We start from the raw sequence: 12727 nt of genomic DNA on the forward strand, positions 1-12727 counted from the left end.
CACTCCGCTCACAGGCCTTCATCAAATCATTTATTCCTGCAGTTGCAGTATATTTTCAGCTTGTTGCAGGGAGAAGTATCTAGATCCTTTTACTTGTCCAAAAATCTCTGATTTTCTGCTTTCTTTGGCACTGTGAAGATACCATGCTCAGATTTCAGTTTACAAAATGACCCAGTAGCAGGGCTCGTTATTCATGATCCCCCAGAGTTGTGCAAGGTGTGTGCTGTCCCTTTCCATGACAACGGTTTGGTGTGGGATTTGAATTTAGTTTTTCCATTTTTTTAAATTTTTTTATTTGTTTATTTTTAAATCAAGGCAGGTTGACAATTACAAAACATTATGAGCAACAATTTAGGCATGTCGATCCCCAGTCCTTTTCTCCAGATCTCCTCCCCTCCGTCCCAGAGACTGGATTCCTCCTCCTCAGGTTGCCTGCTTTGCACCTCATCGTCTATGTGTCCCCTTCAGGGTTCTCTTGGTCTTTCAGGGTCCACCGGGCCTTGGTGGGTTTGTAGGTCAGGGCGGGGAATCGCTGGTCATATTCTAGTATTGGGACCCAGATATTCTGGAATCGGTGGAGAGTTCCCACCTTCGCTGCTGTCACCTTTTCCGCAATCAATGTATCCCAGAGCTATGTCCACCACTGGGCCATGAGGGGGCCTTCTGGGGATTTCCAAGAGCGGGCCAGCACCGTTTTCCTTGCTAGCAGACAGTGGGTCAGTAGTTTTGCTCCGTTTCCGGAGCGTGGGTAGATCGCGGGGATTGGAACTCCCAACAGGACTGGCTCTGGTTCTAGCGGGATCGCCGTTCCGGTGATTTGTGTGATGGTTCCCAAGCATGATTTCCACATATGGAAAAAGGAGCCTGGGTGGCTGCACCCTCTCCAGCAGGAATAGTGTAGTTGAGGGTTTATATGGTGGAGTCTAAGGGGCGGGTAATACCACCATAGCATGATTTTATACGCGCATTCCCTGTTGGTGATGCAGGTAGATGAGGCATGTGTTCGAGTCCAAATGTTTACCCAGGTTTGGTCTTCTATTGGGTGTCCCTGGTCTGCCTCCCATTGGGCCATGCAGCGAGTTCTCGTGATCAGGAAGTCACCCAGAAAGCGCCTATATAGGGTGGATACCCTCCCACGAGCCGGGAGGTCCCCAAGTGTGAGTTCCAGGGCGGTGAGAGGGCGCGTTGCTGCCTGCAGAGTTTGGGGGTGCGAGCACCAGTGGTGCAGTTGGATAGAAGTGTCCCTTTCATGGAGTTGGAACTTTTCCTTACATTGGTCAAATGTGAGGGGTGCCTCTCCCGCGTATAGCTGGTCTATGGTATCCAGGTCACCAATTATCCAGTTTTGGAAGTTGCGGGGGTGCGCTCCAGGTGAGAATGCCGGATTATGAAAGATCGGGGATCGTGGGCTCAGACCTCTTGGCACTCCCTTTCGTTTCAGTGCCCAGTCCCAGGAGCTTAGAGTATGTTTAGTTGATAGGAGGAGGTCTCCCCAGTGCGCTCTGAGGGGGGTGGGATGTGTGGCAGAAATCGTAGGGGTAAGGGCACTTGTGATTGTTCCAGTTCTACCCATCTAGGGCGGTTTGTGATAGTTTGCCATGCCTGGATCTGTGCTAATTGGGCTGCCACCCTGTAGGCCTGCAAGTCTGGGAACCCCAACCCTCCCAGTCTGGAGCCCCCCCAGTAGCGTTTTGAGGGGGATTCTCGCCCTCTTACCTTTCCAGATAAATTTCAGCATCTTTCTCTGTATATCACAAAGAGTTGGTGCGGGTATCACCACTGGAAGGGAGGCGCAGGCGTACAGGAACCTCGGAAGGAGGTTCATCTTACAGGCTGTAATGCGTCCCAGCAGTGAGATCTCTTGGGTTGCCCAACGTTTCGGGTCTCCTTCCAGTTCTTTGAACAACTGGGGAAAGTTAGCTTTATATGTGTCTTTTAGGTCTGCTGGGATGTGGACCCCAGGTAAGGGATAGCCCTTTTTTCCCCACGTAATCGGGCACATCTTGGCCAGTGGTTCTCACTCTTTCGGGGTGAGGCCGATGCTTAGGGCCGTTGATTTGGCGAAGTTTATTGCAAAGCCTGAAACTTCCCCATAGCTGGCTATTTCTCTTAGTGCATGTTTCAGGGATGAGTGGGCCTCTGAGATCGTGAGCAGTACGCCGTCCGCATATAGGGCGATTTTGTGTTGTGTGGGGCCGACCTGCGGCCCTTGATCCGGTTGTTTCGCCTAATTCTCTGGGCAAAGGGCTCCATAGTAAGTGCGAAGAGCAGAGGCGACAGCGGGCAGCCCTGTCTGGTTCCACAGGACAGGGGGATTGGAGCAGAGCTATGTCCATTGATTCTCAAGAAAGTTCTTGGTCCATTATAGTTGGCCAGGACGATTGTTTGGAATGCTGTCCCAAAGCCAAAGGACCCTAGGGTGTGTTTCATGAATGTCCAATCCACCCTATCAAATGCCCTGGCCGCGTCCAGGGCCATTAAGACCAGTTTCTGGGAATTCTGGGAGGCAAGGTCCACCAGGTTTAGGGTTCTCCGGATGTTATCTCCTGCTCTCTGGTGTAAGATGAACCCTGCCTGGTCTGGGTGGATGATCTCCGGTAGGACGCGACTCAGGCGGCTCGCCAGAATTTGAGTATATGTTTGCGTCTATGTTCAGAAGTGCAATCGGTCTGTAGGTGGTCAGGTTTCTCTGATCTTTTCCTGGTTTGGGCAGGACAATGGTAGTCTATTCCTGTATCGATGGGGTTACCGATCCCGTTTCCCTGAAGGAGTTGAAGAGTTACCAGGGGGGGAATCAGCTGGGGTCTGAATAATTTATAGAACCTGGTCGAAAATCCGTCTGGGCCCGGGGCTCGTGTTTTGAGCGACTTAATGGCCTCCTCAATCTCTTCCTCCGTAATGGGCTCCTCCAGTTCATCTCTTGCCATGTCAGGGAGTCGGGGCAGTGCTGCCTTTTGCAGGTATTCCGTTTGTTGCGATAGGTTCCGTGGCGTTGCTGTCATGATCTGGGTCAGATGGTCCACCGCTAGTAGTTGTTTTTTAAGTTCCGAGTATTGTATGACTCCATTGGATCCGCGCAGGACAGCGATCACGTTATTTCGTCTCCGTTTGGCCAATTTGGCCACCAGGAATTTATTCGCCTTGTTGTTCTTCGTGTAGTATGATTGTTTGGCCTTCGCCATGAGTAGTGCGGTTTGTTCCACATAGTGGGCTTCTAGTTTTTTCCTGGCTGTGCGTATGGTTCGCTGTGTCCTGGGGGACCAACTTTTTTCTTGTGGACTTCCTCTGCCTCCCTCAGCTCTTCTTCCAAGGCTATCCGGGCCTGTCGCCTATTCCGGTGGTAGGCCGCTCCCTGGGCGATCAGGGTGCCTCTAATCATTGCCTTCATGGCGTCCCAGTTATTCGCCACAGAGGTGTCTGAGGCCGGGTTTTCATCGAAGAAGTTTTTAATCCCCTTTGCGATCTTGTCTCTTGTTGCCATATCGTTGAGGATCGGGTCATATAAAGACCATTTACGTGGGTTGTTGAGTTTGGGGTTCTGGGCCCGGAGTTCTAAGATCACTGGAGCGTGATCGGATATGGCTCTTGTGCCGATGGACACCTCCTTGATGAAGGCTAGGGTTTGAGGAGAGGTTAGGATGAGGTCGATCCTCGAGAAGGTTCGGTGGACGTAGAGTAAAAAGAGTAGTCTATTTCGGTGGGGTGAAGCACTCGCCACGCGTCCACTATCTCTAAGGATCTGAACAGCTGGAGGAGGCTCAGCACCTGGGTAAAGTCGCTCGGAGTCGGGGGGGGGTGTGATCTGTCTTTGGTGGGGTCAGGAACCCCATTGAAATCCCCTCCGATTATCGTTTGGCCCTCTACGAAACGTGCGAGGGAGGAACCCAGTGAGTTATAGAAGTTCGATTGTCCAGCATTGGGGGCGTACACCGAGATGAAGGTGTATAGGTCTCCTAGCAGAAAGCATTTGACCGCTATGAATCGGCCTTCTGGGAACGTTTTCGTTTCCAGTACCTGTGGGTTTAAGTCCTTTCTGAAGAGGATCGCAGTGCCTCCCTTTTTGGTTGCTCCAGAGGCGAAAAATTGAAGTGGGAATAGCCGGGAGCGAAGTCGGTTAACATCCGCCGTTAGCAGGTGGGTCTCCTGAAGCATGGCTACCGCAGCTTCCTCGTCCTGGAGTTTTAGTAGAATTGCCTTTCGCTTGCTAGGAGAGTTCAGTCCATTGACGTTTAGGGAGAGAAGTCTCAAGGTCTGATATTACTTCTCTCCCCGTCGCTTGGGTTGGGGGGAGTTACAAGAGGGTGATTCAACCGCCATTTCCGGTGTGAGCCATGAGAGTATCATCATGCACGAGGTTTTAACGTGGGACCCCAATGGGGGGCCGCAACTTTAACTAGTAGGTGGGCCGACATTGTGAGTACGGACGCACCCTTGGCCAACAGGGCCAACTATCCAATCGAGTATTGTGTACTGTGGGTTTCCAAAGAACTAGAGTTGGAACGTTTCCTTGGAGTGGGTATGAGCCATGGGTATAGCCCGCCGCCACCGTCGTTGAGATCTATTAGTTTAGAAGTGAGGTGGTGGATCCCTATCGGGTGAGCCGAGGCTGGAATAGTATCGGTTCCCTGGGACGCGGAACCACCTTTGGTCATCTCCTGTTCCGTTGTATTTTCGACCATGACCACTGTCTGGGCTTCGGGGAGGGGGGTGGCTCAGGGTCCCCAGCCCCCTCTGGGTTCGGCGTGGAGGGCTCTCGGGGTGAGGTTGGGTGCATGATTGTATCCGTCGTCTTCCAGGTGGCTAATTCAGCGCAGGGTGCCTTTATAGGAGAACTGCAGAGCTGTCGGAAATAACCATCTGTATCGGACCTGTTGGTCCTGGAGGAAAAGTGCCAGGGGTCGGAGAGCTCTCCTTTTCTGAATGGTGAGTAATGAGAGGTCTTGATAAATCTGAAGTGGGGTGCCCTGGAAGGTTATATCATCTCCTTGACGGATGATCGCTGAGATAGCCTCTTTGGTTGTGAAGAAGTGGACCCAGGTAATAACATCAGGGGGGGGGAATCTGAGTCCATTCCCCGGCGTGGGCGTAGCCTGTGGGTTCGGTCTAGCAAGAGCTGGGATTTGTCTAGGTCTGGGAGTAAAGCCTCGAAGAAGCTCACACGTACTCTGCCAGCTTGTTGTCGGGGACGGAGGCTGGGACGCCCCGGATGCGGAGGTTGTTGCGACGTGCCCTGTTTTCCAGGTCCTCCTGTTTAAATTCCAGGATCTCGTATTTGTGTTGCAGGGTATTGATGGATCTCTGGATTTCCCCTAGAGTGGTTGTGTGATCCTGTGAACGGTCTTCGATTTCTCCGAGCCTCTGCTCGACCTCCGTTACCCTCTGGTCTGTCTGCTCCACTTTGGTGGTGAGTTCTGAGAGGCAAGAGCGGAACTCGGACTTAATGTCAGCCATGAAGGCCACTAGGTCCCCTTTGGTATCGAGGGCTCCCCTTTCCTCTTGAAGTTTCTGTGGGGCGAGTTTAGGAGGGTCTTGCTTCTTACTTTTATCCGATGTGGCGAACATGGTGGTTATATCCAAACCCTTGTTGGCCTTCGTTTGCTTAGACTTGATGGTTATGTGGAGCGGTCTCGGCCGAAGAGGTCACGGAGTTCTCCGGAAAGCACTAGGATTGTGGGGGAAGCCTCTAGGGGTGAATATTGCTCCAAGCTCCCTGCTTGGTCAGGTCTTGCAGGTTCCTGAGAGTTGTTGGGGCGGCTGGTCGTGTTTCCACAGTTAGCTATTGAGGGGCATTCGAGCGTGGAAAGAAGAGCTGGTGGGAAGAGCCTTTGCCCCAAGGCGAACCAGTTCACTGGGTGGGTATATGGGCCGGGGCGCCCATGGAAGCTTGTAAGGGGGGAAGTTTGTAGCAGGTAGGGCTTCCGCTGGTGGGACTGCCGCGTGGAGTGTTGGTCCGGGAGGGACCCTGGGCCGTTTCCGGGGTCCCCTGATGATCTAGCAGGCTAGGTCCGGCACAGGGTGTCCAGTTGTTGCGCGGAGAGGGAGCTTTGCTTAGTGGGACATACGAGGTTAGAGCTTATCTGGGTGGCAGGAGCGGCCCTGGGGCATCCGCTCAGTGTCCCACGCCCCCGGAGCAGATCAGTCAACGGGGAGACCCTGTTCGCCTCTGCACGTTTCTCATGTGTGGCTGGCGATGTTGATGGCCGGTGCTGGGAGAAGGGCCGACGTCGATCCTTAGGGTGGGGGTGCGGGGGGCCCACCTGCAACGCCCGACGTTCCTCCGGTGTGCGCATCAAGGCTCCGAGTCAGCTCGGGAGGAGAGGAGGGAGGGAGCCAACTTCAGCATATTGCCCGCAGCCGAGCACGCGAGCGCGGCACGCCCCAGGTACAGGCCACGGCTGGATCTCTCGTCTCGGGCCCCGGCTGCCTCCGACTCGATCTGGGTGGCTCATTGTCGGCGGGTCTGCGGACCTCCGCGGGATGTCAGGACCCCGTCCGCTCCTCCTCTCCAGCTCCCCAGCACTCCACACACCCGTCACTGCGAGGTTCATAGTTTGCTGCTGGGCTCCGCCGTGGCCGCCATCTTGCTTTCCTCGGATGGCGACGGGCGCTGGGTTTGGTGGCCAATTTGGGATAGAACGCTCCTGCGTTAAATGATCATTTTGGGCCGGGTTGTGCTGTGATGGTTCCGGTCGCCTTGGATGACATTAGTGGCTTGGTACCCTCAAGGGAACCGCATGATTTTGACGGAAGCGGCGGGCATCCCACGGGCGGCTTCAGAGGAGCAACCACATTGATGGCGCTCCAAGCCACGCCCCCAGTTTTTCCATTTCTTATGGGTGCTCCATTTGAGTCCCCACATTCTTGCTCAAGGTTGCTCACCCTTGAGGCGATTTTCCTGGATGCATCACTTCTGTACGTAAAACCTCCCTATTTGGTGTTCTTCGAATAGCAGGTGACGCAGAGTGTAAGCCAGTCCTTCCTACTAAAGGTGGACGGACTTGCATCTCGTAAAAATCCATCTTCCTGTCCTTTTTCCTCATCTTTCGTAGACAGTTATTCCATCAGCTAGACCCGTTGTGGGCCCCCGGCTAGGTCTCTTGGACTAGGGATGGCAGAAAAGATGACTAGCTTTTGGTGGGTTATGCTTGTGCCTGTGCTGGCAGGATTGTGGCTAAACAGTACCCATCAAGGTGGATCATCCTCTGCATTTCGAAATGAAACAATCTGGCTGGTAAGGTTGTGCCTCAAGGTCCAAGAGCTAACTTGACCAGAGGACAGGCTGCCACCTCTGCCTTGCAGTGGACATTTGCCAGGTGGCTAAATGGGCCCCCCTGCACACATTCACCAAACAATACTGCTTGGATTCTCAGTTAGGGCAGGATACCCACTTTGGTAGAGTGGTCATTCAAAGTTTACAGGTATAGATGGGTGTTCCTCTAATGGATTCCTCATGGCTCTCCCTCGTGCTGGATAGCTAGTACATCTTTGGTTCTGCAGTTTCCCAGCTGGACTACTTTGGGTGTGGCGGGCCTGGGACTATTTCACCTGGACTACTTTATCTGAGACTATTTAAACCGCACCCAAACAGCAGAACATGCTTTGCGTTATTCTGCTGTGGGCAGCGTAGGACTCACCATGTCCAGTTCTTTGATGCCAGCTTACCTGAAACCAAGGACCTGCAGAGAGAGAAACACTACGAAACTTACCTGGAACAGTATCCTGTTTTCAATCCATCGCCGACTTCAGTTCCACTCACCTGAAGGTACGAACTCCATCATCCGGCACCGCATGCATCCAGGAATACCATAACCTGGAAAGAGGAGAAAGAAAGGCAGCATTAGTAAGCATTTACTCACGATTCCTCCCGAATGACGAAAGCCACACAATTCTTACCTGGGTAGTCATCTCCTGGTCAGTATCAGTGCTGGAACATTACAGCGCTGGGCGAGGAACATCCCAACCTGCAAGGAGAGAAAAGACACAGGTTAGCAATATAAAAGGCGAAACAGTGTAGCGCATTACTCACCGGACAGCATTGCGCACACCGCGCTCTCGCCTACCGGCCCATGCTCATCTTCAAACTGCATGACAACACCAAAATACCTTTCCATACCTAAAAGGAAAGAAGCAAGACATTATTATTCGAACTAAGAGGAACATAAGAACTGCATATAAAGACTGTAAAGCAGCAAACCTACGGAGTCGCAGCAGGCCTGGATTCCCACAGGGGGGCTTGCACCAGTGAAGTAACTTGGTCGCTGCTCGCCCCCCACATCTACGCGCCCCTGCCACAAGGAGCAGGACGGAGAATCCACCTTTTACAAAATGAAGGTGAGGAGAGGGCCCAAAGGGGAGGAAGGAGTTGAGGCCAAGGGAGGTGGGGAAACACAATCTGGTATTGAATCCAGTTCTCCTATATATTGCAGACCCATCTTTAACCAGAGGCCTTACCAAGGGACCGGGAGAGGGTTCGAGAGTGCAAATCATCAAACCAGGGCTGGGTGGCATCCCGTGGATACCAGGTGAGCGTAACAGAACGCAAAGCCTCAATAATATTATCCACCTGGGCGTCATGGAGACTTCAGAGACTGACCAGTTAGTTCAGTTGTTGGGACAATTGCACGCTGAAGTACATTCAGCCAGGCAAGAAACCAACGCTCTTAGGAGGGATTTGATTGTTACTAAGGATCGTACCGACGAAATAAGTAGACAATTGCTCCAATCACAGGCAGGACAGACTTCCTTGCCTGGTAACATTTCGCCAGCACCTGTACCAACTTCGTCCACCAATCCAGTACAAATAACCCTTCCTGGGGCAGTTCCTTTAGCTCCACCTGAACGATTTACAGGGGACCCCAAGAAGTAAGCAACGTTCATGAACCAGTGTCGTCTCCATTTCCTTTGCAGACCTGGGGCTTTTCCTAACGACCAAGCGCAGGTTGCATTTGTCATATCAGAGTGGCAGTGCTGCGGATTGGTCGGTACCACTGGTAAGTCAGGATAACCCATTGTTACATGACTTTGGGGGCTCCCAGATGGAAATGGAAACACTTTGCTAGTCATACCCAAGGCCAAGCATTAGACAAACTTTTGTCACTCTGTCAAGGAAGTCAAGACTTGCTTACATATATAGCAACATTTAACAGACTAGTTGTTGAAGCTGGGTGGCCTGAGGAAAAAAGGACCACACTATTTCATCAGGATCTACGAGGGGAACTAAAGGATGTCCTTTCTCAAGTGGTTAACCCACCTAAAGCCCAGAGAATTCATCAACCTTGTGGTGCAATTAGATCACAGATTACAAGACCGAAAAGTGGACCGGATAAGGTTAGACACTCGAGCTGTGTATGTCCGGTCAAAGGATAATGTTCCACGTACATTGGAAAACACGGTAGAACCCATGCAAATCAGAGGTGTACGGCCCCCTTTAACTAAAACTGAAAGAGATAAGAGAAGGCAACAGCACTTATGCTTATATTGTGGAAAATCAGGCCACTTCCTCAAAGAATGTCCAGTGGAACCACCAAGGAGAACTGTTGGAGCCACAGAGAAGGAAGATAATAACAAGGAGTCGGAAACTACCAAGCATGGCAAGCGTAGAGGTCCGCTTGTCGAGGGAGAAGTATGAGCCACAGACCTCACACTTTGCATTACCAGTAATTTTGATCAATCACCAACAACCGTCTCAGATGCATGCTGTCAAAGCATACATAGACAGCGGAGCATTTGGGAATTATGTAGACCAAGATCTGGCAGCAGAGATGGGGCTTCCCTTATGCTCTAAATCGACTACTGAAAAAGTTAATACTGTTGATGGGACAGAAATATCTTCCGGACCAGTAACCCAATGCACAGCAGCACTAACCCTACTGTGCCAGGATGGACACCGAGAATCTATTTAATTCGATCTCATCAAAGCTCCTCAGTTTCGACTAATCTTAGGGATGCCATGGTTGGTAGCTCACAACCCTCTAATAGATAGGCGTGCCAAGAAGTTGGCCTTTTCTGATGATTGTGCTTGCACCTACTATTACCAAGAAAAGGGGAAAACAGACTTATGTATATCTGCTACTCCCAGTACGGCGGCGATTGTACTAGGTGTGACTAGTACTGTACCAAATGAATACCAAGATTTTCAAGACGTGTTCCAGAAAGAACAAGCCAATACTCTACCTACGATTGTCAGATCGACCTCATACCTGGTGCGCAAATTCCTTGTGGTCGAATCTACGCACTTCCTGAACCAGAAAACCTCCATTTGAAATCTTATCTTGATCAGTACCTGGCAAATGGATTTATCCGCCCATCTAAATCACTGGCAGCCAGTCCCTTATTCTTCGTACCAAAGAAGGAAGGAGATTTGAGCACTTGCATCGACTATCGCGCATTAAATCAGATCACAGTAAAAAACCGTTATCCAATGCCCCTTATTCCTGAATTGTTGGATCAAGTCAAAGACGCCCAAATCTATACCAAACTGGACCTTAGGGGGACATACCATCTTGTTCGAGTGAAGAAAGGAGACCAATGGAAAACCGCCTTTCTTACCAAATACGGCTTGTATGAATACCAGGTAATGCCTTTTGGACTTTACAACGCTCCTGCTGCATTCCAGTACTTAATTAATGATGTTTTGCGGGAGTTAATTGACGTTTGCGCCCTGGTTTACATTGATGACACCCTAGCGTATTCTGCTACACAAGAAGACCATGTCAGGCATGTCCGCTCTGTCCTTATTAAACTCCGCCAACATAAACTGAATGCTAAACTTGAAAAATGCTCTTTTTATGTCACCGAAGTGGAGTTCCTCGGTTTTATCCTCACACCAAAAGGTATCAGAATGGATAGGCACAAGGTAGATGCCATTCTTAACTGCCCGTCACCAACTTCATTTAAAGGAATCCAGAGTATGTTGGGCTTTGCAAACTTTTACCGCCGATTCATCCCAGATTTTTCCCAAATAGTGCATCCAATTACATCACTATTGAGAAAAAACAATAAAAAGTTCCATTGGACCGAAGAAGCAGAGAAGGCCTTTCAAGAACTTAAGAAAAAACTCACTTCTGCTCCAGTTCTACGGCATCCTCGCCCAGACCTCCCTTATATAGTTAAAACAGATGCCTCTAGCATGGCTATGGGAGCTGTTCTCTCGCAAAGGGACCCAGGAACACTGGGCAGTTACACCCCGTGGCCTTCTAGTCACGAAAATTCTCACCTCCCGAACTCAACTATGCCATCGAAGACAAAGAACTCTTGGCTATAAAATCAGTTTAAGGCATGGCGACACTATCTCCTTGGTGCTAGACATACTGTCACGGTCATAACTGATCATCAAAATCTACAATACCTAAAAACAGCAAAAGCTCAATCATCCCGTCAACTGCAGTGGGCTCTTTTCTTTGTTGAATAGGACTATGTGATCACCTACTGGCCAGGAGTCCGAAACGGAAAGTCTCTGGCGTTTCCAAATTCTTAGCCACCCGGTTCTGCAGAGCCACATGAAATGGCAATATGGGATTTGTAGGAGGACCCTGATCCAAACTGTCCGTAAAAGGATCCTGATCATAGTGGCCAGTAGGCCTGGCCCAGCCTAAATACTCCACCACTCTCGACATAAAGCGTTGTTAAGCGGAGTCGGCATGTTCACCAGGGTCTGGTTTGCCGAACTCCAGCTCAGGAGAAGTGTCTATACCACTTGCATTATGCAAGGTATCACAAAGATCCTGCCGCCTACTCTCCTCAGATGAGGCATTATGGCACATAAGGAGTCCCAAACTGGAGACCAAAAGGAGCCTCACCTTCGTCAGAGAGTTCCTCATCCTCAAAAATGGAGGTGAGACTTAAAATCTTTCTTCGGTAGAGGAGTACACCTTATCTCAGGAACCACAGGCAGAGGGGTCAAAGTTGACTACTTGGACACTGCCTTTTTAGGTGGTTTCACTGTCGCCAGGGGCTGCACCGGTAAATTCGGCATTGAAGGGTGGAGGACCAGACAGGCACTATTGAGTGGCTTGGCGTCGAAGGCACCAAGGGTGTGGATGGTTTCGATGTAGACAAAGCCCGCAACCTCGCTTGACGTCTCGAGCAATCCTTAGCAACCTTGTCTGAACGAGGCCTCGAAGGCTCTCGATGAAGATCGCGCAGTTTACCCAGGCTCGAGGGCCTGTGAGTATCCGGCCGAGACCACTGCCTGCTGGCTTCAACAGAAGGCACGGACAGGGCCTTGCCCTGCCTTTCGAAAATGTCAAGCATTTTCACCCGGAAAGCTTCCCACTCTGCGGGCGTCAAATGTTTGGACGGGCAACTCGCCCTCTCAGTGGTGCCTTCTCCTAGAGCGCTTCGACGAGGCGGACCAGTGGTGGGAACCACTCCTGGACCGTGAACGCTTTGCCTTGTTCCTCTGAGGAGAGTCACCTCTCGACTCATCGGTCGAAGGCCCAGCAGGTCGGGATTTCTGGGGCTTGGACACCTTGCCTACCTCAAGTTTCCCCTTTTGTTCCTCCAAGTCCTTTCCAGTCATCGACTGGCACTTGGATCATGTATCTGTGTCATGGCCCCCGCCGAGGCACCATAGGCAGGCACGATGCGGATCCGTTATGGACATCTTGTATCCGCAGGCCGGCATTTCTTGAACCCGGACCAAGGTATTGGAGTGGAAGATGAAGACATATTGCAGCAAAAAAAAGTACGAGGCACGCCGAGTTTCATGAAGCAAACACGTTTGTGG

The sequence above is a fragment of the Ambystoma mexicanum genome, chromosome 7q (assembly GCF_040938575.1).
Source record: "Ambystoma mexicanum isolate Mex_15411 chromosome 7q, UKY_AmexF1_1, whole genome shotgun sequence".
Taxonomy (NCBI): domain Eukaryota; kingdom Metazoa; phylum Chordata; class Amphibia; order Caudata; family Ambystomatidae; genus Ambystoma; species Ambystoma mexicanum.